The 14,622-nt window shown below is 50.3% G+C and overlaps 1 protein-coding gene across 7 annotated transcripts in view; it reads left to right on the plus strand.

The window, feature by feature from the left end:
• The window catches only part of RREB1 (ras responsive element binding protein 1), a 169,231-nt gene that overhangs the window by 32,454 nt on the left and 122,155 nt on the right, over positions 1-14,622 (plus strand). For 3 of the 7 annotated variants that reach the window (XM_061195688.1, XM_061195693.1, XM_061195694.1), the window contains exon 1: positions 8,785-9,000. The exons of 2 other annotated variants lie outside the window; for them this stretch is intronic. The gene's annotated coding sequence lies outside the window, so the exon portion shown is untranslated. Of the gene's footprint in view, positions 1-8,784; positions 9,001-9,344; positions 9,689-10,409; positions 10,481-14,622 lie in introns of those variants that run through there. 2 more of the 7 variants (XM_061195690.1, XM_061195691.1) reach the window with 2 other exon arrangements.

Raw genomic sequence — 14,622 nt, forward strand, 5'->3', positions numbered from 1 at the left:
CTTTATTTCTTCCTGAGGGAAAGAAAGAGAGTCTTCTGTCTATTAGGATAGACACACTGTTTTCAGTGTTTGCAGTTGTCAGCATCTTTCATGGCTATCTAGTTGTGTAATTTACTGCAGCTTCTTGAACACTCTTTACAGTTGAAAACTCTGTTCTGATCCTTTGGCCTGGGAACATGTGGACTTAGTCTGTGAGCAGGAGGGCCAGTGGCCAGAGTTATTGGAAATACTACCGCACTGTCAGTAAGCTCGACTGACAAGTACCGTTTGGGGGTCGACTTAACTGAAACTGCAGAAATTTTACTTTGCTTCTGTCCACCCTCAGTTGAACCCACAAAGGTACAGATACTTACTACTTATTGAAGAAGTATTTATTTCATTTATTTGTACTCTGGTACGTGACAAAAGAGCGCTATCCGACAAAGAAACAAATGTTGAACTCTGAGTACATCTTTTAGGGAAAGAAAGAATCTGCATCCTGTGAGAATAGAGCAGTTTTTTTTTCTAATACCTGCCACGTTGTCTGAAGGCAGGAGGGATGACCGGCCCTTTCTGTGGAGGGGTGAAGTTAAATCATTTAAAAATTCCATAAGCAATAAACTTACATCATGGAGGAAAGGTTGACTTAGAAGAGTTATTTAACCTTCCCTGATATTCTGATATCTTTGAAACAACTTTAATAGTTTAGAAGTATGCTAACCATGCATCAACCTAAAACCCAACTGAGAATCAGGACATCAGCAACTTTTGGCTTCTGGGCAGCAAAAGGAGATGCTGGTCCTTACACTTACTTTTGACACATTTCTCACAATCTTGGTTATCCAGTTTCCTAACCACGTAGATGAGAAGCCATCAATTAGAAAGGGAAGAGGAGGTTGCTACTGGCAGGCACACTGAGTTCAGAAACAAGTGACAAGACACAGCCAGATAGTGAGGGAGGAAAAATAACTAAAAGCAGACAAAAAACTCCAGCTGGGATCTACTGCGGAGGCCTAGGGGATGCTAGCAAATAGCTAGTACCTACCTATTCAGATGAATAGTTTCTTGAAGAATGCGACCATCTTGTGGCCTAGTATAAATCTTGCTTGTAAAAAGTTATCTTTATTTGACAATCCAATAAAATATTTGAAGTTTATAATATCATTTTGTGCAGATATTAACTTTCTGACTTTTCAGAAAAGGGAGAAAATAGTGAGGCAGTGCGTAATACATTTTAGAAAACGATTCTGCTCCAAATGTTTAATCTTTAAAGGGAAAAACCGTCAAACACCAGAAATAATGCATTCCCCAAGGTATCTGGGTAGCTAAAGTAATAATGTATTGAGGGTAACAGAAGTTGTATGAAGGTAGCCTATGATGCTGCACGGCTTGTCTGAGAGGCAGCATCTAATTGGCTACGTTACGAAGGGGATTTGGACGTTTGAAATGACGTCTCACCACCGCCTCTCAAGCCTTCTGCTAGCCTTGCCCGTCCTAGGCAGACCTTCCTCCCACAATTGGAATTTCCCCTACGTTCCCCACTGTTTCCAGCCCATTTCCACCCCTCCTTCATGTCTATTCCACCTCTGCATACGGTGCAAACGTGTTCATCGAGAACCTGCGCTGTGCCAGCCCCTGGGCTGAGGGCTGGGATAGAGGAGTCATTAGCCAAGACAGGCCCCGACTTTCAAGCCGCCCCGTCCATTGAGACTGTGCACCCCTTGTCCTAAGAGACTCGAATTCCCGGGCTTCTCCACATTCCCTACTTCTGCACCCCGATGGAAACTTCATTTGTCCTTAGGGACACTTCCTCCCAAAGCCTTTCCTCAAGAAGACGGGTTCTCCCGGTTCACGGGGAGGCCGTGGGGTCTCTGGAGTGTTTTCTACTCGCCTTCCACGCCAGGCCCCCCCCCCCCCCCGTCGTCTTTTCTTGTATCAGTCAGCTCGGGCTGCTGTAACTAAGCCCCACAGGCTGGGGCGCTGGAACAGCAGCAACGTATTCTCTCACAGTTGAGGAGGCGGGAAGGCCGAGATCGAGGTGCTGGTGCGGTTGGTGCCTTCTGAGATCTCTCTCCTGGGCTGGGAGATGCCACCTTCTCCCTGTGTCCTCACCTGGTCGTCCCTCTGTGTGCGTCTGTGTCCTGATCTCCTCTTCTGAGAAGGACACCCGTCCTACTGGATTAGGGACCATCCCAATTACTTCATTTCACCTAATGACCTCTGTAAAGGCCATACCTCCGCATGCAGTTACACTCTGAGGGACTGGGGGCCAGGACTTCCGCGTACGAATTCGGCGGGACACGGCTTAGCCCGTGCTACCTCCTCTGACGCGGGTGTCACCTGTCAACGCCCGCCTCTTCTCATCTGCATCCCCGCCATCTACAGATCCTCCTGCACGAGAGCCTAAGTGACCAACTTCACATTCTTCCTCTCAGGCTCCTCCCTGTCCTCGTTCTCGGTCCCTCCGTGAATGGAGGACCCTCCGTGTCAAGCACTCGTGTCCTGTCCTTCCTGCATCGTTTCCTCAGCCCCACGAGTAGGGTTTCTCTCCAGCTCGCAAAAGTCATCTGCTCCGAGGTCTCCATCCCCGTTTCCCACCCTCAGACCCCCTTCTTCCCTCATCCCCCCTTCTTCCCCTCATCCCTTGCCTCACCCTCCTGGTCACTGAAACTGCCTTTCTTCCTCAGGGCCCTGGGCCACTCCCCATTCTCACAGCCTCTGGCCCTTTCTGGTGTCATCCCCCTTGTGATGGATTTTACTCATTTCAGCTTCCCACTGTCAGTAATCCCTACCATATGTTTTGTCCCCTCCAGTGGCTCTGTGGCATTGAAGCTAACACAGAGCTGAACTTTTCTACCACCAGTTCCTGACTTCTCGCTTCAAGCCTTAGCCCCCCTGCCGCTCTCCTTGCTCTGCGGCCCTGCTGCTGTCCGTAGTCAAAGCCATCGGATGGTAACTCCCACAACCTGATGTAGTAGTTAAGTTTCTACTATCTTTTCCCCTTCCCTCCTGTCACAGAATATTAATTATCCCTCTTTTTCCCCAAGGCTGATCTCCCTACCATTTCTCCTCTGCCATAGACAGGCAGGCAGGCAGACACACACATGCATACACACCTTCCTTCAAAAGCTGTGTTCTGTTTCATAGATCTGTATTCTCTCTCTCTCTCTGGATCTACATTCCTTTCCTGTTGACATAAATGTCTATGGAGAACAGAAAGGGGTTTGTACCCGAGGTTTATGTGCGGGAGGGATGGTTATGAAGCAAATTAGCAATACTGAAAGCTGGCCATTTGCTTATCTTTCCAATTAAATCCTTGTTAAGACGGCACAGACAATACTGGCCCTTCTGCCAAACTCTAGTCGAGAGTATTTTATTCAGATTAGTCAAGACAATCAAGTAGGCATTTTTTTGTTAGCAAACTATTTAATTCTCGATTGACTAACAGCAGCAGGGGTGATGACAACAAGGAAAGAGTGGGTCCCAGGGTGCAGCTCAGCTCTGCCAGGTCCCAGCCATCCCGGCCTGGGGACCTTGGGACTCCTCGGTTCCATCAGTTGTAGGATGGGGGTGATAAGGCACCTGCCAGGCTGGAGGACGGAGGGGATTAAGCAAGATGATTCACAGGGGGCCCTCAGAGCAGCGCCTGGCACATAGTAGGTGTTCAGTACATATTAGCTGCTATTATGTTGCCGTTGTTACTTTCCTTTCTCACCCCTCCTTTTATCACCTAACTTCTCAGCCTTCAGGCCTTCACTTCCTCTTCTGCCAGTCACTCCTTAACCCTTGCTTTCTGGCCTTTGCCTTTCTCTCTCAAATCAATTTACTTTCTCAGATCTCACCCCCTTTTCAGCTACTTGCTTTGACGTCTCTGTGACTTAACACCATTGACAACCTTTTTTTTTTTTTTTTTTAATGGCAGCACTCCCCGCCCCAGCTGTTCTGCTTCTTTAGAGGAAAGAGACCGAGAGCACTTGTCACCCCTCCTCTGCATCCAACTCATGGCAGGCATTTCCCTGGGGTTAGCCTCTAGCCTTTTCCTTCCCATTCTCTCTGGCCCTCAGATGTCTCTCCAGGCCTTTTTCCTGGGTCCAGCCTCCTCTCGTCTTTCACACACCACCCCCCACTCCTCCCCACCCCGCCATGATGCATGGACCCACCCCCCAACCCGGGTCCCAAACCAAGACCGGGGAAGCTGTCTTCTTCAAGTCCCTTCTTCTCCCTCCAAAGCAGTTGGGACCAAGCCCAGGGGATTCCATCTTCTTTACCACCTCCCACCTCTGGTCCCTCTGTCTGTCCCCCTTTTTAATTTAACCCCTGCTCTGTCATGTGTCACTCTACCGATGCTGGAGTGGTTTCCCTTCTTTTGATGCCACGCCCCATGGTCAGTGCTCCAGAGGGATTTTTTTTTCTTCTCTCCCATATCAAATTGGTCAAATCCTATTGCATCTGTGTCCTAATTATGTCTCAAACCAATCCATTCTTCTCCACCTTTATAGCCAGCAGCTGACAGGGTCCTTATTATTTCTTAGGTGGGCTCTTCTATTAACTCCTAACTAGCCTTCCAACCCCAAGTCTCCCAGACCCTTCTCCATGGTCCCACGAGGAAGGCTCTGTCTACCTCTTCCTTAAGCCCTTTCAGGGGCTCGGCATCAGATAAAGCATAGGTCAGCTCCACGGTGTGCCTGGAGCTCTCGGCCGTCTGGCCCACGGGCGATTTCTCCAGCTCCATCTCTGGCTGCGTCCCTTCCTCCCTCTGGTCCAGCCACAGAGTCAGGTATTTGCAGTTCCGTTAACTGACTTTGTTTTACGCCTCTGTGTCCTTGTGCTTGCTACTTACCGCTCCCTCTGTCTGGAGTGCCCTGCCCCCTCCTTTGGGTGGGGTTGGGACACCTACACGTCTCATGAGATTCAGCGGATTGTGTCACCTCATCCTAGGGGCCTTCTCCACCATCCACATCCTTTTTCTCCTCGATTCTCTTCCACGGCATAGCTCTATGGTTTCCGTTATTTCTACTTCCAGCTCAATGTCACCTGCTCTGTCACCTTCCACCTCCAATGGGCTCCTACCTCTGACTTTCTCATTAGTCATTCGTTCTCTCCATCACCAGGCTGGGACCCAGGCATCGTCTCGGCCCTCACTTCTTCACCCCCCATTCCCGGCTCACCAGCTGCTTTTCTATCAGTTCTTCCTCTGAAGTGGCTCCCGATCAGCTATTCTCTATCCCTTCCCTGCTCCACCCTAGTTCAGGCCCTCGTCCCTGAGGTTTTCCATGGATGGTGTTCAGGGTTTTCTGTGGGATAGCCTCAGCCTGTTGACTTTCGCTCTCATCGCCTGCTATTGCTGTATGGGTTATCATCCAGACACACTGGAATCCTTACTGGTCTCTGAACAGGGCTCATAACTTGCTGCCACTGTGCCTTTGCATCTGCTATTTCTAATCCCCATCTCCATATATGAAATTTCTAGCCACTCTCCATGGCTCAGCCCCATCGGTTTCTCTTCTGTGAAGCTTTCCCCAATGACTCTTATTTGAAGTGCTCTCTTTTCTTGGAACCTCTGAATTTTGTACCTATTTAATGGTTCTTATTAAATGTTGGCTTGCATTTCATGATTACTTCTTATGGATGCAGAGATTAGCCTATAAACTCTTTTAAGGCATGGATTATAAATTATCCATTTTTGTATCACTTCTCCACTACAGAGCCTAGCACAATTCTATATATATATAGATATATAGATATAGATATAGATAGATATATAGATATATATATACTCACAATTCCATATATATATATGGAATACATATATATCAGCTTTGTTGAGATATAACTTACAAAGAATGCAATTCACCCATTTAAAGCATACAGTTCAATGGTTTTAGTATATTCAGAGTTGTTCAACCATCACCACAATCAATTTTAAAACATTTTTATCACCCCCAAAAGAAATGTCGCACACATTAGCAGTCAATCCCTATTTCCCTCCAAACCCTCAGCCCTAGGTAACTGTTAATCTACTTTCTGTCTCCGAAGATTTGCCTATTCTGGACATTTCATATAAACAGAATCAGAACAATATTTGTCCTTTTGGGTCTGGCTTATTTCATTTAGTGTGTTTTCAAAATTGATCCGTGTTGTAGTATGTACTTCTTTCCTTTTTTATGGCTGAATAATATTCCATGTATGGATGTACCACATTTTGTTTATCCACTCATCAGTTGCTGGCTATTTGGGTTGTTTCTACTTTTTAGCTGTCGTGGATAATGCTGCTATGAACATTCTTGTACAAGTTCTTGTGTGGATGTATGTTTTCATTTGTTGTGTTATATACCTAGGAGTGGAGTGGCTAGGTCAGATGGTAACTCTATGCTTAACATTTTGAGGAACTGTCAAGCTGTTTTTTGAAGTGGCTGTAGCATTTTACATTTTCACCAGCAGTGTGCGAGAGTTCCATCTCTCCACTTCCCTGACAACACTTGTTATTATCTGTCTTTTTTATTACAGCCATCCTAGTGGGTGTGAAGTGGCAACGCATCATGGTTTTAATAGCATGACTCTTTTTACCTATTAGATGTTCAATAACTATTTGTTGGGTCAATGATATTTATATGTAGTATGAACAAACAGACCTTTGGACGGCTCGTTTGACTGCCAAGTTTATGAATTAGCTAGAAAAGATGAACACTAGAAAAGAGCTAGAAAAGAGCTCAGTATCATTAGAATTCAACTTTCAAAAGTTACTTTTAGACTGTTTTTTCAACTTAAAAGGTTGCCAGTATTACCTAGGTGATATTATCAAGGTCAGGAAAAATCATGTAGCTTTGCAGGTTTGCACGTATTTTACAGAATAAGCTAACTTACAAGCAAAATTCCAACTTTGATATGGCTCCTACTCAAAACCTACCCCTCAGTGGGGAGACCAGGAAAGGTAACTCCTGAATGGGGACATGGGGTTGGGGTGGAAGGGAGGCTTAGAAAAATGCAACTGCTAACGTTTCCCTGGGTTGAGTTTTCCTCAGTAAATAGTAGACCCTGGGAAACATAACAGGTTCTGAAAACTTAATTTTGATGACTCTGGACGTCAGAGAAACAGCCAGCTGAATCAGTTCCCTCTTGGGTGGCTGATTATCTCAAGTCATAGGTAATGGTCCAGCTGCTTCTGCTTGGTTCTAGAGAGTTCTGTGTTGGCCAGGACCCATCCATTTAGTCCATCCCTAGGTAGACACTTCTATCTGCAGCCCTGAACACCAGAGTTCCACTAAAGGCCTCAAATTAAAGGCCCGTGATTGGGCTTACAACTTTGTATGGTGTGCAAGGGTATTCAGAGGAGTTGGCATGTAAGAGGGTCAAAGGTCACAGCCAGTAGATAGTGGCCAGCTTTCTGTATGTATAACATCATCTTGCTTAACAAGCCTCAAACGCATGATTCTGCGGTAGCATTCTCTGCAACTAGACAAGAGGCCCCCCATCTTTAGAATTTGGGGAGCGGGTGGTGTTTGTTTTCTGCAACCACAATCACCCTTATCTGTCTGAAGATGTTTCCAAAGGCTGACAACAGGCCGCTTTCAGAAGCTCGGTAGGAAGAGTATTAACAGTTGGAAACATGTCAGCTGCCTTATGGAGGAAGCAAAGCCCAGGCCTGGTTTCTCTGGGCTCGGTGATAACTTGGGCCGCCGCAGCCTGGGCGAAGCTGGTGTTTGGAGCCGTGGAGACGGAGCGCGGCTCGGAGGAGGGCCCTTGCTTTTCAGAGTTGAAACAGGAGCCCTCTGAGAGAAAGAGATATTGCATGTGGCTTCCCTGATGCCTCGGAGGGCGACGTGGATGACACAGCATCAGCCGTGCCATCGCGGGGTGGGGACACAGTGGCGGCCCGTTGGGGGCAAGGCAGCCCCCGCTACAGCATCAGCTGTGGAGTGTGGGGAAGGGAAGGTGACAAAAGCCAAGTCAGCGTTGAATTTGTTGGATGGAGAATACGCTCCCGGGGCGGCAGCCCCAGAGCGAGAAGGACCGGCCCTGGGAGAGAAACAGCCCGAAGTTGGGGGCGGGGTGAAGCGCCAGTTCCTTAATCTCCCGCCCCATCGTCGGCTTGTCCCACCTGGATGCTGAGCGAGGACCGCGTGGAGAGGGAACCGCGCGGGTGGGGTTCACCCTCCCGTCTGCCTCTGAGAGCAAGAGGGGCGGCGCCGGGCCAGGCACCCCCGCCCCCCATGGCACCCCCTCCCGGCCTCCGAGGCGCCCCTCTCGCGCTTCCCAGGCATCGCTGCCTTTCCCCGTCCTCCGTTAAAATAGTGAAACAAACCACTGAGCGAAGTGATGGAAAGCCAGGGCCGGGGAGTCGCCCGCAGTGAGGGGCCGGAGGGGAGGGGGCGCGGTGGTCCAAGAGGGTGGCCGGCCGGCGATCGCTGTGCTGGTCGGACGGCGCTCAGCTGCGGCCGCCAAGACCCTTCCCCCGGGGCTGCCCGGCCCTCCCCTGGCCCGGGGCGCCTGCGGAGGGCGTGGGGCAAACCTGGGGCTGCGGTGGGGGTGGGGTGGGGGACTGCACCTCCATCCATCCCGGGATGGAAACTGCGGTCACCCCGCTAAAATAGGGCCCGGGGCTGCGGTGGGGACCGGCGGGTACCGCGGTCCCCCCCCACCCCCCAGCCCGAGCGCCGCCGCCGCCGCCGCTCAGTAACACGTCCCCAGGAGACTCGCAGGAACAACACGTGATGTGTCTACTTATCAGGGTGAGAGGGGGAGAGCGAGTCTCCGAGCGTGCGGGCGAGGAAGCGGGGCGGGGGGCCGAGGCGGGGGCCGGGACGACGGCTGGGGCGCCGGGGTCGCCTGCTCCTCGCCCACCTCCCTCCCTGTGGGAGAAGAGGAGGAGGGGAAGTGACTGCGGAGTTGATGAACTTTGCACATCCAGAAACGCCATTTTGATTCCTTTTCCGGAACAAGTTTGCATCTCTCCTCGTTCTCTCCCCGAAGCCCACCGGTCCCCACTGCATCATGCCTGGGAGCCAAGCGCCCTGCCCGGCCGTAAGTACGCGCCCGAGGTTCCGGCTCGCGGTCCTTGGGTGGCAGCGAGATGTCTGGGGCTGAGCGGGAGCGACCTTTTAAAGAACTTTTGGGGATGGGGAGGGTGAAGTCTGCAGAGCGCGTTGTACTTTTTAAACTCAGCGTTTCCCGGAGCCGAGGACCCGAGCGCCCCACGCCGCGCTACGTGCGCTCGGGGCGGTGGGGCCGGCCTGGGATGAGCTGGGCAGCCCTCTCCCCTCCGGCTGCGCGCCGGGCCGCTCCTCCTCCTCCTTCCCCCCCCCTCCTCCTCCTCCTCCTCCTCCTCCTCCTCCCCTTCCTCCGCTCCTTTTCCCCTTCCCGAGCTGCCGGCTCTGCCAACCAGCTCCCAGCGCGAGCCGCCGCGGCCGCTGCAGCGCCCCGCCGCCAGGACCTGATGCGCATCCATATTAGCCGTCCGAGCGCAGGAATCCGGCCCGACCCGCGCCGCCGCACCCGCCGCGGAATTTATTTTTAACCAGCACCGCCGGGACTCGGATGGTGCGCGCACCGCCGGCCAGAAACATCTTCCCAGCGCTGCTCTCCATCTTCCGCCCTCTCTCCCCCGACATCCTCCCCCCCATGTGGGAGGAGAAACTTTTCTCCTACATACTTTCGAGTCCCTCTTGGGCCGAGGAGCGCGGAGATGACGGCGCCCGCCCGCCGCCGCAAGGTATCCGGGGGTGCCCGCTCGGGGTGCCCGCCTGGGGTGCTGGCTCGGGGGTGCCCGCCGGGGCCGCGCGGTGGGAGCATCCGCCGCGCCCTGCTCTGCGGACTTTGATCCTCCCGGGCGGACGGCGCCGGCCGGGAGGGGGCCGCGGGCAGCCCAGCGCCCTCGCCGTTCCCGGCTCGTGGCTGGTGGTCACGCCGACCACCGCCCCCGGGTGACCGGGCAGGGGGGGCTCGCGTCCGCGCGTATTGTTCCCTTGCCCTTCCGTTGGCGGTGTACGTGTTTTCGTGGGAGCCATCGGTGTGGAGCGGAGCCTGCATCGCGGGGGCGGGGGGGGGGGAACCTCGGCGCCCGGCGCCGTCACGAGCACAGGAAGGAGGCCGGGAGCATCCGAGGCGGGGCTGGCCGCCGGGGCCCGCTTCGCCGCCCAGCTGTGGAGCGCGCTCGGAAACTTTTGTCCGCTGCCCGCTGGACCAATTTTTTTGCGAGTTGTGGGTCTTCCCTGTCTCCTCCCGTCCCGGCCCGCAGAGCCGAGCAGGGGCGGGGGGGGGGGCGGTGTCGAGGGGCTGAAGACCCAGTGAGCCCCCAGCCCCCCGCCTCGGCCCGGTCCCCCGCGCCCCCTCCCCGCTCGCGGTCTCTTAGGAAACTGCGACCTTAATGGTTGCTAAGGAGCAGGGGAGGTCCTTCCAGTCGCCAGCCCCCTCCCTGGAAGCGGCGTGTTTTCTGGACGGGGCCGAGGGTCGCGTCGAGGATGTGGGGACTCGCTCCCCGCCGCCCGCGGGGCCCGGGAGGCGCGTGAGTGAGGGGCGCGGCGGCCGAGCCCACTTCTCGGTGGGGTCACTTTTCTTTTCCGGCGGGGTTGGGGGGGGGCGGGCAGAGGAGGGGCACGGGGACCGGCCGGCGGGCGGGCGGGTTGACAGGCGCCGCGTGCAGCTCGCGTCCAGCGTCCGCGGTGCATCCGCGATGGGTTATAAAAGAGCAGGAAAGTATTTCTCCTTGCTCAGCAGATTTGCCCTCCCTCGCTCCTTACTGGTTAGAAGATAGAACGTGAGCCCAGATCCGGACGAGCAGTTCACATTCCATTACGAAATTCTACACGGCTTCAGAGCCAGCAGCAGGACACATTCGGGGCACTTTGGAGTTTTTTCGGCTTCTTTTTTGGGGATGGTGGTGGTGGAGAGAGATAGGAAGGTGAATAAAAAATATCACTTTGGGATACGCTGAAAAACCTGTCCGATGGTTTTCACCAGAAGAAAAATTCACCCCGTGCTTGTTTTAGCGTTTAGGTTTAAAAGCCAGTGGAAATAAAGTTTGCCCGTTGGATAGGGATGCTGGAAATAGCGAGGTATTTCTGTCTTGAAGAGGAGACTTGAGGTGATTTGTGCAAAGGCCGAGTTGTTCGCGTGCATCCCATATTTTTGAGGTCGTTTTCTTTTAGATAGGCGGTGGTGTGTGCGTGCGCGTGAGTGTATTCTGAAATAAATTTAATTGATGTGGAAAGTGGAGAAAAGGGAACTGCAAAGAAAAGAATGGTTTTTGTTTTGTTTTGGGTTTTTTTTTTTCTTCTCCCCATGGCCCTTAAAAGCATCCTCTAGGTCTGGTGCCTTTTCGAGTAGGCAGGTATGGGTCTAAGACATAATGTAACCCGGAAGTCTTAAGTTAGAGGCTGAAGTCTTGGCTGAAACTTCTTTTTTTCTCTCGCTTTCTTTTTTAAAACGTTTAGTTCTCCCTTCAAGAGTCACACAGAACTTTTGAAGGAATGGGTTCAAATTATTCTTCAAGCAATTTATGCAAAGGTGAGCCACTACCCTTGGGAGGGAGCTTCTGGGTACCGCTGATGGATCTTGCTTTGATGTGTTTTGAGCTTTGGTTACACTGATGAATTAAACATTTGAATGGCTTTTATCAAGTTTTAAATGTGTGAAAAAACACCTTCCTTCCCACTCCCCCCCACTTTTACAAAAGAAAGGGAGAGCCCTTTGATTTGGTTATTTGTTTACCTTGTGGTCCATTTTAGGTTGTTAATGAACTTGCACTGTTTTATAATTCTTAAAAATACTGCTAAACAGGTTGCATTTTAGGAGGTTTTGTTTTTAAAGAGGATTTGCTCGTTATGTGATACTCTTAAGAAATGCTGCTGACGTGTACTGTTCTATGGCATATCATTCTCTGCGTTTTTCTAGATACCACTTTATTTCTCATCAGAAATTCAGAGCCTCAGCCCTTATGGCAGACAAGTGTTTGTTGTGTGATGGGGAAGATGGGTCTGACTCAGCTGGCACAGGTGGGGCATCCATTCCTAACTATCTGCATCATCTAACAAATGACCTTTTGATGGAAGGGTCTTTTATTTTAGAAGGAGAAAAATAAACCTACCTAGTTTAGTCGGCATGCCATCAACAGTTATTGATTGGTTCCCTGCTGTGTGCCGGGCCCTACGTAGTTGCCATTATGTGGCTTGCATTTTTACTCAATTTTGAACTGCTGTGCTGGTCCACTTGCTAAGATCAGTTTGGAAGTTTTTGCTAGCTGTGTTATGCTCAGTTGTTAACATCATTTATTATCTTCAGTGAAGGAAATTTCCTGGTTAATGAAACTAAGAAAAAATTCTACCCTTCTAGGGTTTTGTATGGCATAATTAATATAAATTTTAACTCCTACAGAAATTGATTAAACGTGCTCACTGGAAGTAGTCAGAAGTGAATCCTTTTGATGTTTCTATTCATTATCCTTTTGAAAAGTAGGTGGTGCTTAAAAGGTCATAGGATAAGGGTTGCTAAGCAGCTAAACAGAAGGATGCTAAAATTAACCAAAGCATTTTTGAAAGGGAGTCCTTCCCTGTTTTACATTATTTAACTAGATTTAATTAATTTCTGAATTCTCCATGTCCTTTGACCTAGGAAAGTAGGATGTTAATTTTGTTTTGTTTTTGTTATCACATTTAAATAATCTCTCTTTTGTAAGTGTCTTAATTGAAGTTCATGCTCTCTGACCAACTCTGGTGTCAGATGGCAGCTTGTTTGGGTGGACTTCTTCCCTGCTACCTGTGTGTTCGGGTTAAATCCTCCCAAGGAAATGCATGTGTAACGTCACCTTATTTCATTTATTAATAACAGATTGTTTAGTTCGTTTTGGAAAACCTACCTAATCCATGAAGTGATGTCTTATTTTACTCTTTATTAAACAGGTTTGTATTCAAAAGATAGAAATGCAATAGAGTATCCATAGAACGAAGGCAATATAGTCTCCTGATCACAGGACAATGGTCTTCTTCCCCCTTTACTGAGATTAGATTAAGTTTTGATAGGGCTCCTCCTTTTCACTCCACCTCCCCATCTCAGTTTATTTCAGAACACTTCATAATACCTTTTTGAAAATAATTACATTAGGTGTAGAGTATCTTTGGAACCAAGTGTTCGAAAGCAACACTTGAAGGATCTTGGGGTATTTCAGTGAGATAAAAGGGTTGCAATCTAACCGAAGCCATGGTTAGTAATCATCCTCTCTTGGTTGAAAGGCAAGCTCACTCTAACTCAGAAGTTTCCCTTCCTCAAGATTACTTGTGTACATCTGACCTACTGAACAGGCAAAGTTGAGTAATGTTTTTTATAGCCAAATATAATTAAGAAATTAGATGGGTTTTTTTGGGGTGTGGGGGAAGGAGGCAGGGTAAGTGAGTTTTCTTTCTCTCTTTTAGACTTAGAAAGTGGTTTTTGAGTAGGAATAGCTATGGCTGTCTTCAAAAAGCAGGGGTCAGGCTGTGATTTCCACGCCCTTGGGGGCCTCCCCATAAATCAGCGGTAAAAGGTGTACCATCTGAAACGCAGAGGCAGGCATACGATGTGCTTTCTGAAATGCATCACTTATTTTTAATTTCCCCTGCTCCCATGGAAGGCAGAATACAGAGAGGAAAACCATCTGCGTTGTTTTCATGATGACCGAGGTGGGAGAGTGAGGAAGATGGGGCGCGAGGGTGACGGACTTTTTCCTTTTCTGTTAGTTGTCCTCTGGGACAGGGTCACCACTGTGCTGGTCTCTGCTTCCCTCGTCACCTTCCCTGGGTGTCCCTGTCCGAGTGTAGCTGGTGTTGGTTGGTGGAGATGGGGGGGGTGGTGGTGGGGGGAGCCTGGGAGGAGGGCGCAGGGAGCTCTCCCTTCCAGCTACTGGTGCATCTTGTTTCTGATGGTACTTCGGGCACAGGTGAGCCAGTCTGCCCATCAATAAAGGTGGCTGCCAGTGAATAGGTGCTTTAGACAAAAGAAGTGGGAGAGGGTGGAGACTGTTTGTTCAGTGTGATTCAAGCAAGCCGTGCTAATAGGACTTGAAAGCCTCTGTAAAGTCCCCGCGTCTGGGTACGGGCTACTCCTGCGGGCCTTTCAGACTCGGGGGAGGGCGGGTGGTCCCGATAGGGTGGAGAAAGCCCAGTCAAAAGCCCCACCACATTCTTTGTCAGCCAGCCAGACTGCAGAGAAAAAGTCTCAGTGGGGGTAATTAGATAAAGCTTTTAAATGGCTCTATTTGTTTTTCCCCTGGCTAGCTTGGTATCTCATCTCTTCTACCCCCTCTTTCAGAGACTGCGGGGTAAGATGGCTTTAAGAATGTTGGAGGCTTTTAGTGGTTTCACTACTTGTGAAATTTCATTTTTCATTAGGGCAGACTCTGGACAAAGTTAACTGCACCCTGCTTTTGTGAAGGCCTTGAACAAAGATTTGAGTTTGATCCTCAGAGCAGCATGGTGAGGGCTGGGTGGGTGTATTAACCCATTTTCCAGCTGTGCCAACTTCCACCCGGTGGCTGGTAATAAATCAGGCCCAGGACCCAGAACACCCAGCCCCAGCCTCAGTCCAAACAACACCTGCTTTTTCAAGTCAGCTTGGCCTCAGAAGACAGAGCATTAAATATACAGGGCCTGTTTATCTGTGTGTGTGCTTTTTAAA

This window comes from Eubalaena glacialis, chromosome 7 (assembly GCF_028564815.1).
Source record: "Eubalaena glacialis isolate mEubGla1 chromosome 7, mEubGla1.1.hap2.+ XY, whole genome shotgun sequence".
NCBI classification, from domain to species: Eukaryota; Metazoa; Chordata; class Mammalia; order Artiodactyla; family Balaenidae; genus Eubalaena; species Eubalaena glacialis.